General features: G+C 41.3%; 1 long non-coding RNA gene across 2 annotated transcripts; it reads left to right on the top strand.

The window, feature by feature from the left end:
* Positions 1 to 3,468: 3,468 nt before the first annotated feature.
* On the top strand, positions 3,469 to 7,703 carry LOC119327389. Of its 2 annotated transcripts, none has more exons than XR_005158494.1 (6): positions 3,469 to 3,780; positions 3,874 to 3,935; positions 4,872 to 5,694; positions 5,951 to 6,049; positions 6,192 to 6,366; positions 7,368 to 7,703. It is a non-coding gene; the product is annotated as an uncharacterized LOC119327389 (long non-coding RNA). The 2 variants fall into 2 exon arrangements; XR_005158493.1 differs by having other exon boundaries at positions 4,872 to 5,870.
* Positions 7,704 to 25,137: the final 17,434 nt, after the last annotated feature.

The raw sequence follows: 25,137 nt of genomic DNA, 5'->3' as shown, positions 1-25,137 counted from the left end.
AAGGTTGATGAAGAAGCCTTCGGCAATGGATTCTCCCTCCAGCAGAGTACGGGAACAGGCCTCCAGATTGGATCTCTTTGGAATAGAAGCTTGCAGCAGCGAAAAAACTCGAAGTAAAATCTTGCGAAGGGTTTCGCAAAATTTGAAATTTATAGGAGGAAGAATGGATGTGAGGCGATGGGCAGGCGGCCCACACGGCCTAGGGGGCAGCTAAGGCCCTAGACGGGGCCGTGTGGGGCCCCTGTAGCTCCTCTCGGTTCCCTTCGGTGCTTTCTGGATCATTTGTGCCCCAAAAATCCTTATTAAATCGTCATTGTGTTTGACCTCCATAGATATTGATTTTCTGTAAGGTCAAAAATACAGAAAACAACAACTGGAGTTGGGTACTAGTCAATTGGTTAGTCCAAAAATAATATAAAATGCTATAAAAATGTGCAAAATGAAGAAAATATGCCCTAGAGGCAATAATAAAGTTGTTATTTATATTTCCTTATATCATGATAAATATTTATTATTCATGCTAGAGTTGTATTAACCGGAAACTTAGTACATGTGTGAATACATAGACAAACAGAGTGTCACTAGTTTGCATCTACTTGACTAGCTCGTTGAATCAATGATGGTTATGTTTCCTAACCATAGACATGAGTTGTCATTTGATTAACGGGATCACATTATTAGAGAACGATGTGATTGACTTGACCCATCCGTTAGCTTAGCACGATGATCGTTTAGTTTGTTGCTATTGCTTTCTCCATAACTTATACATGTTCCTATGACTATGAGATCATGCAGCTCCCGAATCCCGGAGAAACACTTTGTGTGCTACTGATACGTCTCCAACGTATCTATAATTTTGTATTGCTCCATGCTATATTATCTACATGGATGTTTATGGGCTTTATTATATACTTTTATATCATTTTTGGGACTAACCTATTAACCCAGAGCCCAGTGCCAGTTTCTGTTTTTACCTTGTTTTAGGGTTTAGAAGAAAAGGAAAATCAAACGGAGTCCAATTGACCTGAAACTTCACGGAACCCTTTTTTGGAAGGAAAGAAGCCTAGAAGACTTGAAGTGCACGTAAGGGAAGCTTCGAGGAGGCCACGAGGTAGGGGGCACGCCCTCCACCCTCGTGGGCCCCTCGTGGCCCCCCTGACGTACTTCTTCCTCCTATATATCTCCATATACCCTAAAAACATTAGAGAGCACAATAGATCGGCAGTTCCGCCGTCAGAAGCCTCCGTAGCCACCGAAAACCAATCTAGACCCGTTCCGGCACCTTGCCGGAGGGGGCAATCCCTCTCCGGTGGCCATCTTCATCATCCCGGTGCTCTCCATGACGAGAAGGGAGTAGTCCTCCCTCGGGGCTGAGGGTATGTACCAATAGCTATGTGTTTGATCTCTCTCTCTCTCTCGTGTTCTTGAGGTGGCACGATCTTGATGTATCGCGAGCTTTGCTATTGTAGTTGGATCTTATGTTTCTTCTCCCCCTCTACTCTCTTGTAATGTATTGAGTTTCCCCTTTGAAGTTATATTATGGATTGAGTCTTTAAAGATTTGAGAACACTTGATGTATGTCTTGCCGTGCGTATCTGTGGTGACAATGGGATACCACGTGATTCACTTGATGTATATTTTGGTGATCAACTTGCGGGTTCCGCCCATGAACCTATGCATAGGGGTTGGCACACGTTTTCGTCGTGATTCTCTGGTAGAAACTTTGGGGAACTCTTTGATGTTCTATGTGTTGGTTGAATAGATGAATCTGAGATTGTGTGATGCATATCATATAATCATACCCACGGATACTTGAGGTGACATTGGAGTATCTAAGTGACATTAGGGTTTTGGTTGATTTGTGTCTTAAGGTGTTATTCTAGTACGAACTCTAGGGCTGTTTGTGACACTTATAGGAATAGCCCAACGGATTGATTGGAAAGAATAACTTTGAGGTGGTTTCGGACCCTACCATAATCTCTTCGTTCGTTCTCCAATTATGTTGAGGGATAATTCGTTCTCCGCTATTAGTGACTTTGGAGTGACTCTTTGTTGCATGTTGAGGGATAGTTATGTGATCCAATTATGTTATTATTGTTGAGAGGACTTACACTAGTGAAAGTATGAACCCTAGGCCTTGTTTCCTAGCATTGCAATACCGTTTTAGCTCACTTTTACCATTAGTTACCTTGCTGTTTTTATATTTTCAGATTACAAAAACCATTATCTACTATCCATATACCACTTGTATCACCATCTCTTCGCCGAACTAGTGTACCTATACAATTTACCATTGTATTGGTTGTGTTGGGGACACAAGAGACTCTTTGTTATTTGGTTGCAGGGTTGCTTGAAAGAGACCATCTTCATCCTACGCCTCCTACGGATTGATAAACCTTAGGTCATCCACTTGAGGGAAATTTGCTACTGTCCTACAAACCTCTGCACTTGGAGGCTCAACAACGTCTACAAGAAGAAGGCTGTGTAGTAGACATCAGCTATCAAATGTCAAAACGTAACTGGGTGATTATAAAGGTGCTCTACAGGTGTCTCCGATGGTGTTTGTTGAGTTGGCATAGTTCGAGATTAGGATTTGTCACTTTGATTGCCGGAGAGGTATCTCTGGGCCCTCTCGGTAATACACATCACTATAAGCCTTGCAAGCATTGTGACTAATGAGTTAGTTGCGGTATGATGCGTTACGGAATGAGTAAAGAGACTTGGCGTAACGAAATTGAACTAGGTATTGAGATACCGGCGATCGAATCTCAGACAAGTAACATACCGATGACAAAGGGAACAACGTATGTTGTTATGCGGTTTGACCGATAAAGATCTTCGTAGAATATGTAGGAGCCAATATGAGCATCCAGGTTCCTCTATTGGTTATTGACCGAAGACATGTCTCAGTCATGTCTACATAGTTCTCGAACCCGTAGGGTCCGCACGCTTAACATTCGGTGACGATCGGTATTACGAGTTTATGTCTTTTGATGTACCGAAGATAGTTCGGAGTCCCGGATATGATCACGGACATGATGAGGAGTCTCGAAATGGTCGAGAGATAAAGATTGATATATTGGACGACTATATTCGGACACCGGATGAGTTCCGGGGGTCACCGGATATTTATCGGAGTGCCCACTACACCACGACACTACAATGACGACACGCATCTGTTGGCATAAGTGTACATTAGCGACACATTGTCTATCGAAAACAATAACGACACATCGAATGTGAGAGTTGCTCTAGAGTGACGACGTTCTATGTGCCATTAATGCTCAAAGGTGTGCGGACATACAATGTGTCCGTGTATGCTTTTTTAGCTGTTAGATTATCCGTCGCTGTTGCTTGGCGATAGAAAAAGTGTCGGCGTATGTTTGGACCGAGCCACGCGGGACAAGTTTTGCGCACGAGAGACTCCAAAATTTTGGCTAAGCCCATCTTATCTCTTTCTCCGCCCGGCCACCCATCTTCAACTAAAAAAAACTCTTTCTCTTCCTCCCACGCCACACACTCTCCCACCTAAACCTAAACCTAGGTCACCTGCCGCCGCCGGCCCCTGACTTGCCGGCCGATTTGCTCGCGCTGCCGCCTCTCCCACCACCAACGGCGCCTCCCAAAGCAGGAGATCCACCGCGACCGAAGCAGGTCAGGCGGCGGCCCTGGCGCACCTAGATCAGCCAGCGCCATCTGACGTCGAGCTCCTCTGCTCCCAGCGCCAGATCCACCTATGGCTCCATTTCCACAACCACGCACCGGCAGCCGCCATGGAAGGTCTCCTCCCTGCCCCTCTCTCCCCCGGGCTGTTGGTTAGTTTTGTTTTGGCCGCTCCCCTTCCTGATGTGGTTTCCTCACGCCCGCACGCAGGTGCTCTATGTGCTTGCTTCTTCCCTTCCGGGGACGCCGCTACTCTGACGCCATGGACAAATGTAAGCATTTTCTTCTCTCCCCTTCTGTTCGTCTCCTTCCTCCGGCCTGAATTTGCTTACTGCACAACAGTAATTATTTCTTCAGGGGTGAGAAAAGGAGAGGTCCCGCAATCCAAATTTCCTTCTCTTGAACCAATGAAGCACAATCTTTTGCAGCACCTTAAGTTTCAGACTGAATAAATTATGTTGGCCACCTGTATTTGGAAAATTTACCCGATGTAGTATGTACATTTAGTTTCCTAGAAGGCCATTGTGCTTGTCGTTAATTAGCAACTCACATTCCAAAAGTGCCGGTGGGAAATTGTGAAATTAGTATTGCAGTTTGCATCTTTGTACAGAACATGTTATAAGGTCAATATTAACACTAAAAGTTGGACTCTGTATGTAGTGTATGGGAAGTTTTAAATGATTATGCGAATTTGCTTTTCCTTCGGTTGTGCCTCAGATTTCACAATCATTATTTATTTACTTTAGAGACTAAAAAATGAAGAGAGAGATTATGGGGTGTGGTGGCCATTAGTTGCTTCCGCTGTATGTTGACCTACTTGCCTTTACTTTTGTTATACATGCAGCCCAAATTTACGGGGGGTGTTATATAGCTTGGCAACGGATTATATTGTAAACCATCTGCTAGTTTATTCCTCGACTTGTCTAAGATTGTTGTTATTGCTTCAGAGTTCATATCAAACATATTTCCCTTTTGATAATTTGGACATGTTATTTCCTGAGTGCTAGCTCTAAAATAGGACATGCATTTCCGTAACAGCTTCAAACTCTGACAATTAATTTGCACAATAAAGTAATTAATGATAAACCAATTTAATATTTTTTCTTTTTCTGCGCTACTTGTATCAATGTTGCTTCAGTTTCAGAATTTCAGTCACGTGTTTTTATCTATCTATGTACCAATTAATGGATTCAACTCTTGTGCCACAGGATTACAAAAGGTTGATGCAAACCAGCTCCAGAATGAGCTCAAGGCATAGAGGAAGAATGAGGAGGAGGAGATGAGCACACTTCTGAACCACTACCTCCATTTCTGTGCAGTTCTAGAAGGAGCTCAAACATATTTCTCATGCCTCTGAATTTCCTTTTTCTTGTACTGGATATCTTCTTGTTCTTTCACTCCTAACCAGTAGACTTCTAATCTAGGTGCTCATTATTTCTACTTGTTTGTTGTCTCAGGGATCACAAGTTTAATGTTTACTAAATCAAGAAACCTTCTGAATCTGCTAACATAGCCTCCATTTACTCTCTGCTCAAGTCTGTTTGTGGCATATCTTATTTTAACTTCTGTTTTAGTCTGCTCAAGTGGAGGTCTCCGTAAACTTCAGAAATCATAGTCACGAAATTGTAGGGATAAAAGGGGTAATGGAAAATTGCATTTCTCTAGTCTCAGTTTGTTCTTCCTTGGCGCCCTACTATTTACGTTTTTTTCTATTTGGTATGTATATTCGTAATGAATGTCCACTTCTCCTATCTATATTTTCATAACTATGTTTCTTAATTATACTACTAATTCACACGAAGTTGCTTGGTGGATAGTGCAGTTTTAACCTTCTGCTTCTCGATAAAAGTTGTTGCCATGTATTTAACTCATCACATAATTTGCTCAGTATGCATATTTTGCACTATTTTTTATTAAGCATCATGGTCTGATATGTGCTACTTGCAGGAGAAAAGATGGAAGGAACAAGAGGTGGAAGTGAGCTCCCAGCATATGAACAATCGAGGCTTGCAAGTATTGCAGAAAACAAAAGTAAGTTGAGAGCTCTTGTTGAAATAAAAAGAAAATATTTAGCATTCGGAGAAAACATGAGGCCCTCTGGGGAAGTAGGCGGCTCGTCCCAGCGAGCCAATAATTAAGTTTATTCGGAGTTGTCATTGCTAAGTGTAGCTGGCATCAAGAGCTATGCTCGTAGCAGGCATGAATTGGTAAACTCAAGCACCTCTTTTTGAAAGTTATGCATCCGATTAGTTGGTTTTCTAATTATTAGGGAAAAAAATTGTTGCAGGCTGAAGAACTTGGCTATGACATGCAGAGAGATGAAATATTTGTCAGAGCACATACACGTAAAATTGGAGTTCCTACCGCACAAGCGGAGACACTAATTGTTAGTCACACATACACATCATGTGTTTTTCTTTAGTACAGCCATGCACGTGACTGCATATTAATCGATGACAAGTATACATTGCACTGACTTCATTGTAGAAATAAATTAGGTGCCTCATTTGCTCTATTTTTTTTTGCAGAAACAACCTGAAGAAGCAGCTGAACCACCAACAACACTTGCAATGGAAATTCAATTTCATCGACAAGATGAACAAGTTTCTACTCTACTAGGGCGCACAGAAAAAATGCAACGATAAATTGGAGAGATGCATCAAGTTCTCTTTTCTCAAGGAATCGGAAATGTGGAAACACTAGGTATTATTCTTACTTTTTTCCATGAGTTGGCATTGCCATGTTTCGCTTGATGCTTGGGTAGGAAGAGATAGGTTCAGAATGGGGAAAAGGGTCCTCAGTTTGAGCTAAACAATATTCTTCTTCTTTTGGGCAATCTTTGCATTTTTCTTGTCAGGTTTCATGCATCATAACTAAACACATGTAGTGCAGTTTGTAGTGTCATTATAAATAGATGATGCATGAGGCTACTAGAGTATCTAGTTTCTATTGGAAATAGATAAGAATTAAGGGCACGATAAGGTGATACTAAATCTGGGCTATAGTAGAACATAGAATGTTTGGTTTCTACGTTATATGTGTGCAACGCAACCGCCATTGTCATGCAAATAGTACGCAGGCTAAATGTGTGATTTAGTACGCAAGCTAAACTGAATGTTTGCTTGCTATTTGTTCAAATACGGTCAGTGGTACAATTGTCTGTCAGTGTGCAATTCCTAGTAGCTAAACTGAAGCTTGCTCTCTTTTAAAGATCAACCACAAAAAAATACTTGACCATTATTTTTCTGCGAAGCATATTTAGTTCAGTCCACATGTTAGGATTACACCTGACTCCTTTTTTAGGTAAACATAGGTGTCGTAGCCTATTGCAGCATCTGTTTAGTTTTAGGATTTTAACCATAGCAGAAAACAACATATGCGAACCCCTATTGAATACCACAAAATGTTTCATAGCATGCATGAACCGCAACACAAGCGATGTCTTTTAAATTGACTTGTTTTAACAACATATGCGAACCCCTATTGAATACCACAAAATGTTTCATAGCATGCATGAACCGCAACACAAGCGATGTCTTTTAAATTGACTTGTTTTCACCAAGTACACTATTACATATATGACTGTTGGCACATGTATATGTAATAATGCTTGTTTCTTAGACCTTTGGACTCGAAGGCAACTCATAAATTTGAATACATTGTATTATTTCAAAGATTGCTGAAACATATGAGTTCTTTTCTAGGGACAAATGGTAGAAAGTAGCAAGTCCACTGGCTGATTGAAGATGTTCTCGTGATTGCTTTTGTTGAGAACATGGATGACACATTTTGTTCATACGGAAGTTGATTTGGTTTGGCAATTGAAGAGTTGGTCTTCCATAATATTCTGTAGGAGTAGCAGTCCAGTGAACAAGCACTTGATCTCTTATGAACTTTGGCCATTATGTTTGTAACATGCCTCTCTTGTATATGTGACTTGTGCATTTCCATAATGGTTGTAGCTAACTTGAGTGAAGAAAACTAATGAATCTTCTATATATATTGAATGAACGCATTGGTCAACGATATCTTGTGATGAATAGAAGAGTGCAATTGTTTGTATGTATTGCATATTGAACATGAGTTTAATATTATGAATGTAATTGCATTCAAAATATTGTGCACTTGCATTTGTGCTGAAATGTAGAACACTGGCAACAAATGTGTCGGTAGAAGTATCTGACGTCACATAAACTGTCGGCATAGCGCATTGATAGACAAACTGTCGGCGTAGAAATGCACATCGCACAATCTGTCGGCATATCACACTAACAGATGGTTTGTTGGCATAGAGTTGTCTGTTGGTGTAGAAATGTCTGTCGGTGTAGATCTCACAAATGGTGTCATACTGTTTGCCGGCCTAGATTTACCTGTCGGTAAAGACCTTTCCCGGCAGGACTATAGGCGACAACTCCTTTCTGTTGGGAAAGGTCTTTGCCGACACTAAATGTGTCGCCTTAGGTGACCTTTGCCGACAGATTCTTTGACGCTGTTTTGAGTGTCATGGTGTAGTGGCCGGAGGGGTTATCGGAACCCCCGGGGGAACTAATGGGCCAACATGGGCCTTGTGAGAGAGAGAAGGGGGGCTAGGGCTGGCCGCCCCCCCTGAAGGAAATATGCCCTAGAGGCAATAATAAAGTTATTATTTATTTCCTTATATCATGATAAATGTTTATTATTCATGCTAGAATTGTATTAACCGGAAACATAATACATGTGTGAATACATAGACAAACAGAGTGTCACTAGTATGCCTCTACTTGACTAGCTCGTTGATCAAAGATGGTTAAGTTTCCTAACCATAGACATGAGTTGTCATTTGATTAACGGGATCACATCATTAGGAGAATGATGTGATTGACTTGACCCATTCCGTTAGCTTAGCACTTGATCGTTTAGTTTGTTGCTATTGCTTTCTTCATGACTTATACATGTTCCTATGACTATAAGATTATGCAACTCCCGTTTACCGGAGGAACACTTTGTGTGCCACCAAACGTCACAACGTAACTGGGTGATTATAAACATGCTCTACAGGTGTCTCCAAAGGTACTTGTTAGGTTGGCGTATTTCAAGATTAGGATTTGTCACTCCGATTGTCGGAGAGGTATCTGGGCCCACTCGGTAATGCACATCACTATAAGCCTTGCAAGCATTGCAACTAATGAGTTAGTTGCGAGATGATGTATTACGGAACGGGTAAAGAGACTTGTCGGTAACGAGATTCAACTAGGTATTGAGATACCGACGATCGAATCTCGGGCAAGTAACATGTCGATGACAAAGGAACAACGTATGTTGTTATGCGGTCTGACCGATAAAGATCTTCGTAGAATATGTAGGAGCCAATATGGGCATCTAGGTCCCACTATTGTTTATTGACCAGAGAGGTGTCTCGGTCATGTCTACATAGTTCTCGAACCCGTAGGGTCCACACGCTTAACGTTCGTTGACGATATAGTACTATGAGTTATGTATGTTGGTGACCGAATGTTGTTCGGAGTCCCGAATGAGATCACAGACATGACGAGGAGCTCCGGAATGGTCAGGAGGTAAAGATCATATATTGGATGATATGGTTTGGCTAAGGGGTCAGGCCCATGGGGCTATAAGTCGGTGCAAAAGGAGTTTTGCGGAGGCCAGGGTGCCAAATGCCGGAGACCCTGGCGTCTGGCCCTGGGCCAGACGCCGAGGCCCATGGCGTTTGGGCCAGACGCCAAGGATTGTGGCGTTTGGTCCTGGAGTCCGTGTGGGACTCTTGCCTTTCGGGCAAAACCGACTTTGAGGAGGCTTTTGCTCCAAGTTTCGACCCCAGGGCTCAACATATAAATAGAGGGGCAGGGCTAGCACCAAATACACATCAAGAAACACCAAGCCGTGTGTCGGCAACCCCGTCCCCTCTAGTTTATCCTCCGACCTAGTTTTCGTAGTGCTTAGGCGAAGCCCTACGGAGATTGTTCTTCACCAACACCGTCACCATGCCGTCGTGCTACCGGAACTCATCTACTACTTCGCCCCTCTTACTGGATCGAGAAGGCGAGGATGTCACCGAGCCGAACGTGTGCAGAACTCGGAGGTGCCGTGCTTTCGGTACTTAGATCGGTCGGATCGTGAAGACGTACGACTACATCAACCGCATTGATATAACGCTTCCGCGAACGGTCTATGAGGGTACGTAGACAACACTCTCCCCTCTCGTTGCTATGCATCACCATGATCCTGCATGTGTGTAGGATTTTTTTTTTGAAATTACTACGTTCCCCAACAGTGGCATCCAAGCCAGGTTTTATGCGTAGGTGTCATATGCACGAGTAGAACACAAGTGAGTTGTGGGCGATATAAGTCATACTGCTTACCAGCATGTCATACTTTGGTTCGGCGGTATTGTTGGATGAAGCGGCCCGGACCGGTCATAACCCACAAGTATAGAGGATCGCAACAGCTTTCGAGGGTAGAGTATTCAACCCAAATTTATTTATTCGACACAAGGGGAGCCAAAGAATATTCTCAAGTATTAGAAGTTGAGTTGTCAATTCAACCACACCTGGAAACTTAGTATCTGCAGCAAAGTGTTTAGTAGCAAAGTAATATGATAGTGGTAGCAGCAGCAACAAAAGTAAAGACAGCAAAAGTAATGTTTTTGGTATTTTGTAGTGATTGTAACAGTAGCAGCGGGAAAATAAATAAGCGTAAAGTAGTATATGAAAACTCGTAGGCACCGGATCAGTGATGGATAATTATGCCGGATGCGGTTCATCATGTAACAGTCATAACATAGGGTGACACAGAACTAGCTCCAATTCATCAATGTAATGTACGCATGTATTCCGAATATTGTCATACGTGCTTATGGAAAAGAATTTGCTTGACATCTTTTGTCCTACCCTCCCGTGGCAGCAGGGTCCTATTGGAAACTAAGGGATATTGAGGTCTCCTTTTAATAGAGAACCGGAACAAAGCATTAGCACATAGTGAATACATCAACTCCTCAAACTATGGTCATCACCGAGAGTGGTCCCGATTATTGTCACTTCGGGGTTGCCGGATCATAACACATAGTAGGTGACTATAGACTTGCAAGATAGGATCAAGAACTCACATATATTCATGAAAACATAATAGGTTCAGATCTAAAATCATGGCACTCGGGCCCTAGTGACAAGCATTAAGCATAGCAAAGTCATAGCAACATCAATCTCAGAACATAATGGATACTAGGGATCAAACCCTAACAAAACTAACTCGATTACATGATAAATCTCATCCAACCCATCACTGTCCAGCAAGCCTACGATGCAATTACTCATGCACGGCGGTGAGCATCATGAAATTGGTGATGGAGGATGGTTGATGATGACGACGGCGACGAATCCCCCTCTCCGGAGCCCCGAACGGACTCCAGATCAGCCCTCCCTAAAGGTTTTAGGGCTTGGCGGCGGCTCCGTATCGTAAAACGTGATAATTTCTTCCCTCTGATTTTTTTCTCTCCGAAAGCAAATATATAGAGTTGGAGTTGGCGTCGGAGGGTCAACAGGGGGCCCACGAGGTAGGGGGCGCGCCCCCCACCCTCGTGGAAAGGGTGTGGGCCCCCTGGTCTTCATATTTGGCGAGGATTTTTTTTATTTTTTCTAAGACCTCCCATGGAGTTTCAGGTCATTCCGAAAATATTTGTTTTTTGGACATAAAACAACATCATGGTAATTCTGCTGAAAACAGCGTCAGTCCGGGTTAGTTCCATTCAAATCATACAAGTTAGAGTCCAAAACAAGGGCAAAAGTTTTTGGAAAAGTAGATACGACGGAGACGTATCACCGCCAAGGGTGGGAAAGGACGCCAGGTCCCCCCTTGATCACTCCGAGCTGGCTGGCTGGCGAGATCCAATGACCGAAGAGTGGATTAGCTGGCGATCTCAAAACCCTAATCTTGCGCCCCCGAGATCGCCTCGTGTGCCACCCTGCCACTCGAAAACATAAATGCAGAGCACCTTTAAAGATCAAGGACTGACTAGACATTGTAATTCATGGTAAAAGAGATCCAATCATAGTCATACCCAATATAAATTAACAGTGATGAATGCAAATGACGGCTGTGCTCTCCAGCTAGTGCTTTTTAATAAGAGGGTGATGACTCAACATAAAAGTAAATGGATAGGCCCTTCGCAGAGGGAAGCAGGGATTTGTAGAGGTGCCAGAGCTCGGTTCTGAAATAGAGATAAATTGTATTTTGAGCAGTATACTTTCATTGTCAACGTAGCAACTAAGAGATGGCGATATCTTCCATGCTAAACACATTATAGGCGGTTCCCAAACAGAATGGTAAAGTTTATACTCCCCCTCCACGAACAAGCATCAATCCATGGCTTGCGCGAAACAACGAGTGCCTCCAACATACATCAGGTCCCAGGGGGAGTTTTGTTTGCAATTAATTTTGATTTAGTTTGCATAAAGCATGGGACTAGGCATCCCGGTGACCAGCCATTTTCTCGTGAGTGAGGAGTGGTGTCCACTCCTGTTGAGAATAACCCGCCTAACACGGAAGATAAGGACAGCCTTTGTTGATACATGAGCTATTCGAGCATACAAAACAGAATGTTTATTTGAAGGTTTAGAGTTTGGCACATACAAATTTACTTGGAACAGCAGGTAAATATCGCATATAGGAAGGTATAGTGGACTCATCTGGAATAACTTTGGGGTTTAAGGGATTGGATGCACAAGCACTATTCCCGCTTAGTACAGGTGAAGGCTAGCAAAAGACTGGGAAGCGACCAACTAGAGAGCGACAACAGCCATGTACATGCATTCAAATTAATAAACATTGGATGCAAGCATGAGTAGGATATAATCCACCATGAACATAAATATCGTGAAGGCTATGTTGATTTGTTTCAACTACATGCATGAACATGTGCCAAGTCAAGTCACTTAGATCATTCAAAAGAGGATACCACCCCATCATACCACATCATAATCATCTCAATAGCATGTTGGCACACAAGGTAAATCATTATAGCTCATAGCTAATCAAGCATGGCACAAGCAACTACGATCTCTAATTGTCATTGCAAACATGTTTATTCATAATAAGCTGAATCAAGAGCGAGGGACTCATCATATTTATAAAAATAAAAGAGGTCGAGTTCATACCAGCTTTTTTGATCAGTCAGTCCATCATATATCATCATAATTGCCTTTCACTTGCACGACCGAACAGTGTGAATAATAATAATAGTGCACGTGCATTGGACTAAGCTGGAATCTGCGAGCATTCAATAAATAGGAGAAGACAAGGCAATATGGGCTCTTGGTTAAATCAACAATAATGCATATAAGAGCCACTTCAACAATTTAATTATGGTCTTCTCCTACTGACCCCCAAATAAAAGAAAAGAAATAAAACTATTTACACGGGAAAGTCCCAACAAGCAAAAGAAGAATAGGAAATATTTTTGGGTTTTCTTTTTAGTTATTACTACTACAGCAGAGAAATAAACTACTACTAATTTTTTTGTTTTTTCTTAAGGTTTAATAGACATACAAGAAGAAAGCAGGAAAAAGAAAATAAACTAGCATGGATATTATAGTGAAAAAGTATGAGCACCGACATCTACAATGGGTGTGTGCGAACATAAATGTAATGTCGGTGAGAAATACGTACTGCCCCAAGCTTAGGCTTTTGGCCTAAGTTGGTCTATGGCCACGGCTGGCCTGGCGGATATCCATAATAATAGTTGTTGGGGTCGTACTGTGATGAGGAGGAATAGTTGGGATCATACTGATGTGCAGCGGTTATCGCCTGCTGAGCTGCAGCGTGGAGTCGAGCTGCCTCCGCTCTCCTCTCGTACTCTTCTGCCTCCTCTCTGGTAATAACATATCTTCCTTTTTTTCTGTGAATCAAAGAAGGCAGGAGCAGGGAGAGTAATACGGAAAACACGTATCAAAAATTAAGCGATATAAGAGAGGTGATTCAGGCCTCTCGACAAACTGGTGCGAAGCCATAGAGTCATAATCTAAATATGCAGGAGGCAACTCCATATCACCCTCACGAATGTCTATTTTAAGAAAATGAGCTAAGCGGGTTGCATAAATTCCTCCAAAGAAATCTCCATTATGTTTATTATGATGCAACCTACGAGCTACAATGGCTCCCATATGATAAGATTGGTCTCCTAACACAACACTCCTAAGAATGCTAAGATCAGGGACACACATGTGACATGCTTCATCCTTAGCATTTATGCATCTACCGATGAAGAGAGCAAAATAATGTATAGCAGGAAAGTGAATGGTCCCTATGGTAGCCTGCATTATATCTCTAGATTCCCCCACAGTTATACTAGCAAGAAAGTTTCTAAATTCAGATTTAGGGGGATCCCTAACACTACCCCATGATGGAAGTTTGCAAGCAGAAGTGAAATTCTCTAAGTCCATGGTATAAGATTTGTCATAAAGATCAAACATGACTGAAGGAGAATTACGCGAAGATGAATACTCAAACCTCCTCACAAATAAACTTGTGAGATCATGATACTGGGGGCATTTTTTTAGCCTCAAAATCCTCAAGACCGGCATTGCGCAAATATGATTTGAATTCTTCTTTAATTCCTGCACGGTCCATAAAATTTTCCGACGGCCATTCGCAAGGTCGTACTGGAGCGTCTCTTGGTGGATCCTCTTCAGCATCGCGCATAGCAATCCTGGGTCCTTGCTTCTTAGAGGAACCACCTTGGAACATGTTCCCAAGCATATTGTTTTTCTCTGAAAAATTCTGAAATTTTTAGTAACTTCAAACAAAAAATGAACCAACTTCAATAATATTGATAGCAACTATTCCTACAAGTGCCTAGAGCCTATATCAAGCATTACAACTACTTGGAACCATATAAATTTGACATGCAAGCTCAAGAACATGGTCACCTATGCAGAACAAATTTGCATAGAATAAAGCACTAGAACGAAAACTAATTGGACCAATGGAGGAGTCACATACCAAGGAACAATCTCCCCAAGCAGTTTTGCGAGAGGTGCTTTGAGCAAGGAGATCAAAAATCGCAGCAAAAGTGGTTGGAACTCGTGCTTGAGTTGGTTTTTCGGGTTTGTGTGAGATAGAGGAAGAAGGTGGGTGCTGGGATAAGTGGAGGAGGGCCACCGTGGGCCCACGAGGCAGGGGGCGCGCCCTAGGGGGGGGGCGCCCACCACCCTCGTGGCCAGGTGACAGCTCCTCCCACGGTAATTTTTGCACAGTAAATCCTCAAATATTCCCAAAAAAATCATATTAAATTGGCATGGCATTCTGAGGACTTTTATTTTCGGGATATTTTTATATTGCACACATAAGTCAGGAAACAGACAGAAAAATACTATTTTTACTTTATTTAATATAAATAACAGAAAGTAAAAGTGGAGTACAGAAGGTTGTGCTTCTAGTTTCATCCATCTCATGCTCATCAAAAAGAATCCACTAACAAGGTCGATCAAGCCTTGTTAACAAACTCATTCTGATAATCATGAAACCGAAGAAATTTTGAATAACACTAAGTTATCTCAACATGGATATGCACATCCCCAATATTAAGAATATCATATTTCTTCTTGACAGTAGGAAGAGTAAATTCAAAACCTCCAAATATAATCGATGGAATTTTTCCAATAGAATTGATACTATGAACTTGAGGTTGTTTCCTCGGAAAGTGTACCGTATGCTCATTACCATTAACATGAAAAGTGACATTTCCTTTGTTGCAATCAATAACAGCCCCTGCAGTATTAAGAAAAGGTCTTCCAAGAATAATAGACATACTATCATCCTCGGGAATATCAAGTATAAAAAAGTCTGTTAAAATAGTAACGTTTGCAACCACAACAGGCACATCCTCACAAATACTGACAGGTATAGCAGTTGATTTATCAGTCATTTGCAAAGATATTTCAGTAGGTGTCAGCTTATTCAAGTCAAGTCTACGATATAAAGAGAGAGGCATAACACTAACACCGGCTCCAAGATCACATAAAGCAGTTTTACTATAATTTCTTTTAATGGAGCAAGGTATATTAGGTACTCCGGGATCTCCAAGTTTCTTTGGTATTCCACCCTTAAAAGTATAATTAGCAAGCATGGTGGAAATTTCAGCTTCCGGTATCTTTCTTTTATTAGTAATGATATCCTTCATATATTTAGCATAAGGATTTGTTTTGAGCACATCAGTTAATCGCATACGCAAAAAGATAGGCCTAATCCTTTCAGCAAAGCGCTCAAAATCCTCATCATCCTTTTTCTCGGATGGTTTTGGAGGAAAAGGCATGGGTTTCTGAACCCAAGGTTCCCTTTCTTTACCATGTTTCCTAGCAACAAAGTCTCTTTTATCATAACGTTGATTCTTTGATTGTGGGTTATCAAGATCAACAGCAGGTTCAATATCTACATCATTGTCATTACTAGGTTGAGCATCATCATGAACATCATTATTGATATTTTTACTAGGTTCTTGTTCGTTACCAAATTGTGTTTCAGCATCAGACATAGATATATCATTTGGATTATGAGGTGGTTCAGCAATAGGTTCACTAGAAGTTTGCACAGTTCTATCATTTTTCTTCTTCTTCTTTTTAGAAGAACTAGGAAAATCAATATTATTTTTTTGAGAATCTTGCTTGATTCTCTTAGGGTGGCCTTCAGGATACAAAGGTTCCTGAGTCATTCTACCAATTCTAGTAGCCACTCTAACAGCATAATCATTTTTCTTACTATTCATTTCATTAAGCACTTCTTTTTGAGCCTTAAGTACTTGTTCTACTTGAGTGGTAACCATAAAAGCATGTTTGCTAACAAGTTTAAGTTCACCTTTAATATCAGCCATATAATCACCCAAGCGTCTAATCATATAAGCATTTTCTTTTAATTGTCTACCAAAATAAGCATTGAAGTCGTCTTGCTTAAACATAAAGTTATCAAACTCATCCAAGCACTGACTAGCAATTTTAGTATGAGGGACTTCAGCTTTATCATATCTATAGAGAGAGTTTACCTTTACTACCTGTGTCGGGATATCAGGATCAGGAGGTTCTTCAGTAAATAAATAATTAAGATCATATGTTTCTTCAACAGGCGGTATATTAAGACCATGTATTTCTTCAATAGGAGGTAAATTCTTAACGTCTTCAGCTTTAATACCTTTTTATTTCATAGATTTCTTTGCTTCTTGCATATCTTCGGGACTGAGAAATAGAACACCTCTCTTATTTGGAGTTGGTTTAGGAATAGGCTCAGTAATTGGAGCAGGAGTTGGCTCAGGAGGTGCCCAATTATTTTCATTTGTCAACATATTATTCAATAGAATTTCAGCTTCATCTGGTGTTCTTTCCCTGAAAAGAGAACCAGCACAACTATCCAGGTAATCTCTGGAAGCATCGGTTAGTCCATTATAAAACATATCAAGTATTTCAGGTTTCTTAAGAGGATGATCAGGCAAAGCATTAAGTAACTTGAGAAGCCTCCCCCAAGCTTGTGGGAGACTCTCTTCTTTAATTTGCATGAAGTTGTATATTTCCCTCAAAGCTGCTTGTTTCTTATGAGTAGGGAAATATTTAGCAGAGAAGTAATAAATCATATCCTGGGGACTACGCACACAACCAGGATCAAGAGAATTAAACCATATCTTAGCATCACCCTTTAATGAGAACGGAAATATTTTGAGTATATAAAAATAACGCGATCTCTCATCATTAGTGAACAGGGCAGCTATATCATTTAACTTAGTAAGATGTGCCACAACAGTTTCAGATTCATAGCCATAAAACGGATCAGATTCAACCAAAGTAACTATATCAGGATCAACAGAGAATTCATAATCCTTATCAGGAACACATATAGGTGAAGTAGCAAAAGCAGGCTCGGGTTTCATTTTATCTCTAAGTGATTCTTTGTTCCATTTAATTAATAACCTCTTAAGCTCATATCTATCTCTGCAAGCTAAAATAGCTAAAGAAGCATCTTGATCAAATAAATAACCCTCAGGAATAACGGGCATATTTTCATCATCACTATCATCATCGTATTCAGATTCAATAATTTCTCTTTCTCTAGCCCTAGCAATTTGTTCATCAAGAAATTCACTAAGGGGCACAGTAGTATCAGGCATAGAAGCAGTTTCATCATAAGTATCATGCATAGCAGAAGTGGCATCATCAATAACATGTGACATATCAGAACGAATAGCAGAAGGAGGTGTAGGTGTCGCAAACTTACTCATAACAGAAGGTGAATCAAGTGCAGAGCTAGATGGCAGTTCTTTACCTCCCCTCGTAGTTGAGGGATAAATCTTGGTTTTTGGATCTCTCAAGTTCTTCATAGTGTCCAGCAGATATAAATCCCAAGTGACTCAAAGAATAGAGCTATGCTCCCCGGCAACGGCGCCAAAAATTAGTCTTGATAACCCACAAGTATAGGGGATCACAACACCTTTCGAGGGTAGAGTATTCAACCCAAATTTATTGATTCGACACAAGGGGAGCCAAAGAATATTCTCAAGTATTAGCAGCTGAGTTGTCAATTCAACCACATGTGGAAACTTAGTATCTGTAGCTAAGTGTTTAGTAGCAAAGTAATATGATAGTGGTGGTAGCAGCAACAAAAGTAAAGACAGCAAAAGTAATGTTTTTGGTATTTTGTAGTGGTTGTAACAGTAGCAGCGGGAAAGTAAATAAGCGTAAACCAGTATATGGAAAACTCGTAGGCACCGGATCAGTGATGGATAATTATACCGGATGCGGTTCATCATGTAACAGTCATAACATAGGGTGACACAGAACTAGCTCCAATTCATCAATGTAATGTACGCATGTATTCCGAATATTGTCATACGTGCTTATGGAAAAGAACTTGCATGACATCTTTTGTCCTACACTCCTGTGGCAGCGGGGTCCTATTGAAAACTAAGGGATATTAAGGCATCCTTTTAATAGAGAACCGAAACAAGCATTAGCACATAGTGAATACATGAATTCCTCAAAATATGGTCATCACCGGGAGTGGTCCCGATTATTGTCACTTCAGGGTTGCCGGATCATAACACATAGTAGGTGACTATAGACTTGCAAGATAGGATCAAGAACTCACATATATTCATGAAAACATAATAGGTTCAGATCTGAAATCATGGCACTCGGGCCCTAGTGACAAGCATTAAGCATAGAAAAGTCATAGCAACATCAATCTCAGAACATAATGGATACTAGGGATCAAACCCTAACAAAACTAACTCGATTACATGATAAATCTCATCCAACCCATCACCGTCCAGCAAGCCTACGATGCAATTACTCATGCACGGCGGTGAGCATCATGAAATTGGTGATGGAGGATGGTTGATGATGACGATGGCTACGAATCCCCCTCTCCGGAGCCCCGAATGGACTCCACATCAGCCCCGCCGAGAGGTTTTAGGGCTTGGCGGCGGCTTCGTATCGTAAAACGCGATGATTTCTTCTCTCTGATTTTTTTCTCTCCGAAAGCAAATATATAGAGTTGGAGTTGGCGTCGGAGGGTTTCCAGGGGGCCCACAAGGTAGGGGGGCGCCCTAGGGGGGCGCCCCCACCCTCGTGAGAAGGGTGTGGGCCCCCTGGTCTTCATCTTTGGTGAGGATTTTTTATTGTTTTTTCTAAGATGTTCCGTGAAGTTTCAGGTCATGCCGAGAATATTTGTTTTCTGCACATAAAACAACACCATGGCAATTCTGCTGAAAACAGCGTCAGTCCGGGTTAGTTCCATTCAAATCATACAAGTTAGAGTCCAAAACAAGGGCAAAAGTGTTTGGAAAAGTAGATACGATGGAGACGTATCGACCGACATTACGCGTACGCTTACGCGAGACTGGTTCTACCGACGTGCTTTGCACACAGGTGGCTGGCGGGTGTCAGTTTCTCCAACTTTAGTTGAACCGAGTGTGGCTACGCCCGGTCCTTGCGAAGGTTAAAACAGCACCAACTTGATGAACTATCGTTTTGGTTTTGATGCGTAGGTAAGAACGGTTCTTGCTAAGCCCAGTAGCAGCCACGTAAAACTTGCAACAACAAAGTAGAGGACGTCTAACTTGTTTTTGCAGGGCATGTTGTGATGTGATATGGTCAAGACATGATGCTAAATTTTATTGTATGAGATGATCATGTTTTGTAACCGAGTTATCGGCAACTGGCAGGAGCCATATGGTTGTCGCTTTATTGTATGCAATGCAATCGCCCTGTAATGCTTTACTTTATCACTAAGCGGTAGCGATAGTCGTAGAAGCATAAGATTGGCGAGACGACAACGATGCTACGATGGAGATCAAGGTGTCGCGTCGGTGACGATGGCAATCATGACGGTGCTTCGGAGATGGAGATCACAAGCACAAGAATATGATGGCCATATCATATCACTTATATTGATTGCATGTGATGTTTATCTTTTATGCATCTTATCTTGCTTTGATTGACGGTAGCATTATAAGATGATCTCTCACTAAATTATCAAGGTATAAGTGTTCTCCCAGAGTATGCACCGTTGCAAAAGTTCTTCGTGTTGAGACACCACGTGATGATTGGGTGTGATAGGCTCTACGTTCAAATACAACGGGTGCAAAACAGTTGCACATGCGGAATACTCAGGATAAACTTGACGAGCCTAGCATATAACAGATATGACCTCGGAACACGGAGACCGAAAGGTCGAGCGTGAATCATATAGTAGATATGATCAACATAGTGATGTTCACCATTGAAACTACTCCATCTCATGTGATGATCGGACATTGTTTAGTTGATTTGGATCACGTGATCACTTAGAGGATTAGAGGGATGTCTATCTAAGTGGGAGTTCTTAAGTAATATGAGAACTTAAATTTATCATGATCTTAGTCCTGTTAGTATTGGCATATCTATGTTGTAGATCAATAGCTCACATTTAGCTCCCCTGTTTTATTTTTGATATGTTCCTAGAGTAAACTAAGTTGAAAGATGTTAGTAGCAATGATGCCGATTGGATCCTGATCTGAGATTTATCCTCATTGTTGCACAGAAGAATTATATCCTTGATGCACTGCTAGGTGACAAACCTATTGCAGGAGCAGATGCAGATGTTATGAACTTTTGGCTAGCTCAATATGATGACTACTTGATAGTTTAGTGCACCATGCTTAAACGGCTTAGAATCGGGACTTCAAAGACGTTTTCAACGTCATAGACTATATGAGATGTTCCAGGAGTTGAAGTTAATATTTCAAGCAAATACCCGAGTTGAGAGATATGAAGTCTCCAACAAGTTCTATAGCTAAAAGATGGAGGAGAATAGCTCAAGCAGTGAGCATGTGCTCAGATTGTCTGGGTAATACAATCGCTTGAATCAAGTGGGAGTTAATCTTCCAGATAAAATAGTGATTGACAAAATTCTCTAGTCACCATCACCAAGTTAGTAGAACTTCGTGATGAACTATAATATGCAAGGGATAAAGGAAATGATTCCCAAGCTCTTCATGATGCTGAAATCGACGAAGGTAGAAATCAAGAAAAACATCAAGTGTTGATGGTAAACAAAACCACTAGTTTCAAGTAAAGGGACAAAGGAAAGAAAGGGGAACTTCAATAAAAACGGCAAGCAAGTTGCTCCTCAAGTGAAAAAACCCAAGTCTAAACCTAAGCCTGAAACTTGGTGCTTCTACTGCAAAGGAACTGGTCACTGGAAGCGGAACTACCCAAGCAATTGGCGGATAAGAAGGATGGCAAAGTGAACATAGGTATATTTGATACTAGTTTAGTTGTTAAGAATAGTAACTCGAAACGGGAGTTGCAAAATGAACAGAGACTAGTTAAGGGTGAAGTGATGATGTGTATTGGAAATGGTTCCAAGATTGATATGATCATCATCGCAACCTCCCTATACTTTCGGGATTAGTGTTAAACCTAAAATAAATGTTATTTAGTGTTTGCGTTGAGAATGAATATGATTGGATCATGTTTATTGCAATACGGTTATTCATGTAAGTTAGAGAATAATTGTTGTTCTGTTTACATGAATAAAACCTTCTATGGTCATACACCCAACGAAAATGGTTTGTTGGATTTCGATCGTGGTGATTGATGTCTACTACACAATCTTCTTCTTGTAGACGTTGTTGGGCCTCCAAGTGCAGAGGTTTGTAGGACAGTAGCAAATTTCCCTCAAGTGGATGACCTAAGGTTTATCAATCCGTAGGAGGCGTAGGATGAAGATGGTCTCTCTCAAGCAACCCTGCAACCAAATAACAAAGAGTCTCTTGTGTCCCCAACGCACCCAATACAATGGTAAATTGTATAGGTGCACTAGTTCGGCGAAGAGACGGTGATACAAGTGGTATATGGATAGTAGATAAAGGTATTTGTAATCTGAAATAATAAAAACAGCAAGGTAGCAAGTGATAAAAGTGAGCGTAAACGGTATTGCAATGCTAGGAAACCAGGCCAAGAGTTCATACTTTCACTAGTGCAAGTCCTCTCAACAATAATAACATATTTGGATCACATAACTATCCCTCGACATGCAACAAAGAGTCACTCCAAAGTCACTAATAGCGGAGAACGAACGAAGAGATTATGGTAGGGTACGAAACCACCTCAAAGTTATTCTTTCAAATCAATCCGTTGGGCTATTCCTATAAGTGTCACAAACAGCCCTAGAGTTCGTACTAGAATAACACCTTAATACACAAATCAATGAAAACCCTACTGTCACCTAGATACTCCAATGTCACCTCAAGTATCCGTGGGTATGATTATACGATATGCATCACACAATCTCAAATTCATCTATTTAACCAACACAAAGGACCTCAAAGAGTGCCCCAAAGTTCTACCGGAGAATCACGACGAAAACGTGTGCCAACCCCTATGCATAGGTTCATGGGCGGAACCTGCAAGTTGATCACCAAAACATACATAAAGTGAATCACATGATATCCCATTGTCACCACAGATACGCACGGCAAGACATACATCAAGTGTTCTCAAATCTTTAAAGACTCAATCCGATAATATAACTTCAAAGGGGAAACTCAATCCATTACAAGAGAGTAGAGGGGGGAAGAAACATCATAGGATCCAAATATAATAGCAAAGCTCACGATACATCAAGATCGTGCCAAATCAAGAACACGAGAGAGAGAGAGAGATCAAACACATAGCTACTGGTACATACCCTCAGCCCCGAGGGAGCACTACTCCCTCCTCGTCATAGAGAGCACCAGGATGATGAAGATGGCCACCGGAGAAGGATTCCCCCTCCGGCAGGGTGCCGGAACGGGTCTAGATTGGCTTTCGGTGGCTACGGAGGCTTCTGGCGGCGGAACTCCCGATCTATTATCTGTTCTGGAAGTTTTAGGATACATGGGTATATATAGGTGAAAGGAGTACGTCGGTGGACCGAAGGGGGGGGGCACGAGGCAGGGGGGCGCGCCCCAGGGGGGTGGGCGCGCCCCTACCCTCGTGAGCTCCTCCTCCATCTTCTGACATAGGGTCCAAGTCTATCTAGTAGGTTTCCTTCCAAAAATAACTTCTCCAGTTGATTTCGTTCCGTTTCGACTCCGTTTGATATTCCTTTTCTTCAAAACACTGAAACAGGCATAAAACAACAAATCTGGGCTGGGCCTCCGGTTAATAGGTTAGTCCCAAAAATAATATAAAAGTGGAAAATAAAGCCCAATATTACCCAAAACAGTAGATAATATAGCATGGAGCAATCAAAAATTATAGATACGTTGGAGACGTATCAAGCATCCCCAAGCTTGATTCCCGCTCGTCCTCGAGTAGGTAAATGATAAAAAGATAATTTTTGATGTGGAATGCTAGTTGGCATAATTTCAATGTAATTCTTCTTACTTGTGATATGAATATTCAGATACGAAAGATTCAAAACAAAAGTTCATATTGACATAAAAATGATAATACTTCAAGCATACTAACTAAGCAATTATGTCTTCTCAAAATAACATGGCCGAAGAAAGTTCATCCCTACAAAATCATATAGTTTAGTCATGCTCCATTTTTGTCACACAAGAATGCTCTCATCATGCACAACCCCGATGACAAGCCAAGAAATTGTTTCATACTTTAGTAATCTCAAACTCATAAACCTTCATGCAATATATGAGCGCGAGCCATGGATATAGCACTATGGGTGGAATAGAATATAATGATGGGGGTTATGTGGAGAAGACAAAAAGGAGAAAGTCTCACATCAACGAGGCTAATCAATGAGCTATGGAGATGCCCATCGATTGATGTTGATGCAAGGAGTAGGGATTGCCATGCAACGGATGCACTAGAGCTATAAATTTATGAAAGCTCAACAAAAGAAACTAAGTGGGTGTGCATCCAACTTGCTTGCTCACGAAGACCTACGGCACTTGAGGAGGCCCATTGTTGGAATATACAAGCCAAGTTCTATAATGAAAAATTCCCACTAGTATATGAAAGTGACAGAACAAGAGACTCTTTGTCATAAATATCATGGTGCTACTTTGAAGCACAAGTGTGGAAAAAGGATAGTAGCATTGTCCCTTTTTTTATTTGGCATTTCCCTTTTTTATTTGTCCTTTCTCTTCTTTTCTTGGCCTTTCTTTTTTTTCTTTTTGGGACAATGCTCTATTAATGATGATCATCACACTTCTATCTATTTACAACTCAATGATTACAACTTGATACTAGAACAAAGTATGACTCTATATGAATGCCTCCGGCGGTGTACCGGGATTGCGATGAATCAAGAGCGACATGTATGAAAAATTATGAACGGTGGCTTTGCCACAAATACGATGTCAACTACATGATCATGCAAAGCAATATGACAATAATGAATGTGTCATGATGAACGGAATGGTGGAAAGTTGCATGGCAATATATCTCGGAATGGCTATGGAAATGCCATAATAGGTAGGTATGATGGCTGTTTTGAGGAAGATATAAGGAGGTTTATGTGTGACAGAGCGTATCATATCACGGGGTTTGGATGCACCGGCGAAGTTTGCGCCAACTCTCAATGCGAGAAAGGGCAATGCACGGTACCGAAGAGGCTAGCAAGGATGGAAGGGTGAGAGTGCGTATAATCCATGGACTCAATATTAGTCATAAAGAACTCACATACTTATTGCAAAAATTTACAAGTCATCAAAAACCTCGGTACTACGCGCATACTCCTAGGGGGATAGATTGGTAGGAAAAGACCATCGCTCGTCCCCGACCGCCACTCATAAGGAGGACAATCAAATAACACCTCATGTTTCAAATTTGTTACACAACATTTACCATACATGCATGCTACAGGATTTGCAAACTTCAACACAAGCATTTCTCAATTTCACAACTACTCAACTAGCACGACTTTGATATTATTACCTCCATATCTCAAAACAATCATCAAGCATCAAACTTCTCTTAGTATTCAAAACACTCATAAGAGAATTTGATTATTAAT

This window comes from Triticum dicoccoides, chromosome 7A (genome assembly GCF_002162155.2).
Source record: "Triticum dicoccoides isolate Atlit2015 ecotype Zavitan chromosome 7A, WEW_v2.0, whole genome shotgun sequence".
NCBI lineage: Eukaryota > Viridiplantae > Streptophyta > Magnoliopsida > Poales > Poaceae > Triticum > Triticum dicoccoides.
Note: the sequence above shows the minus strand (reverse complement) of the source record. Positions and strands in the feature narration are given on the sequence as shown.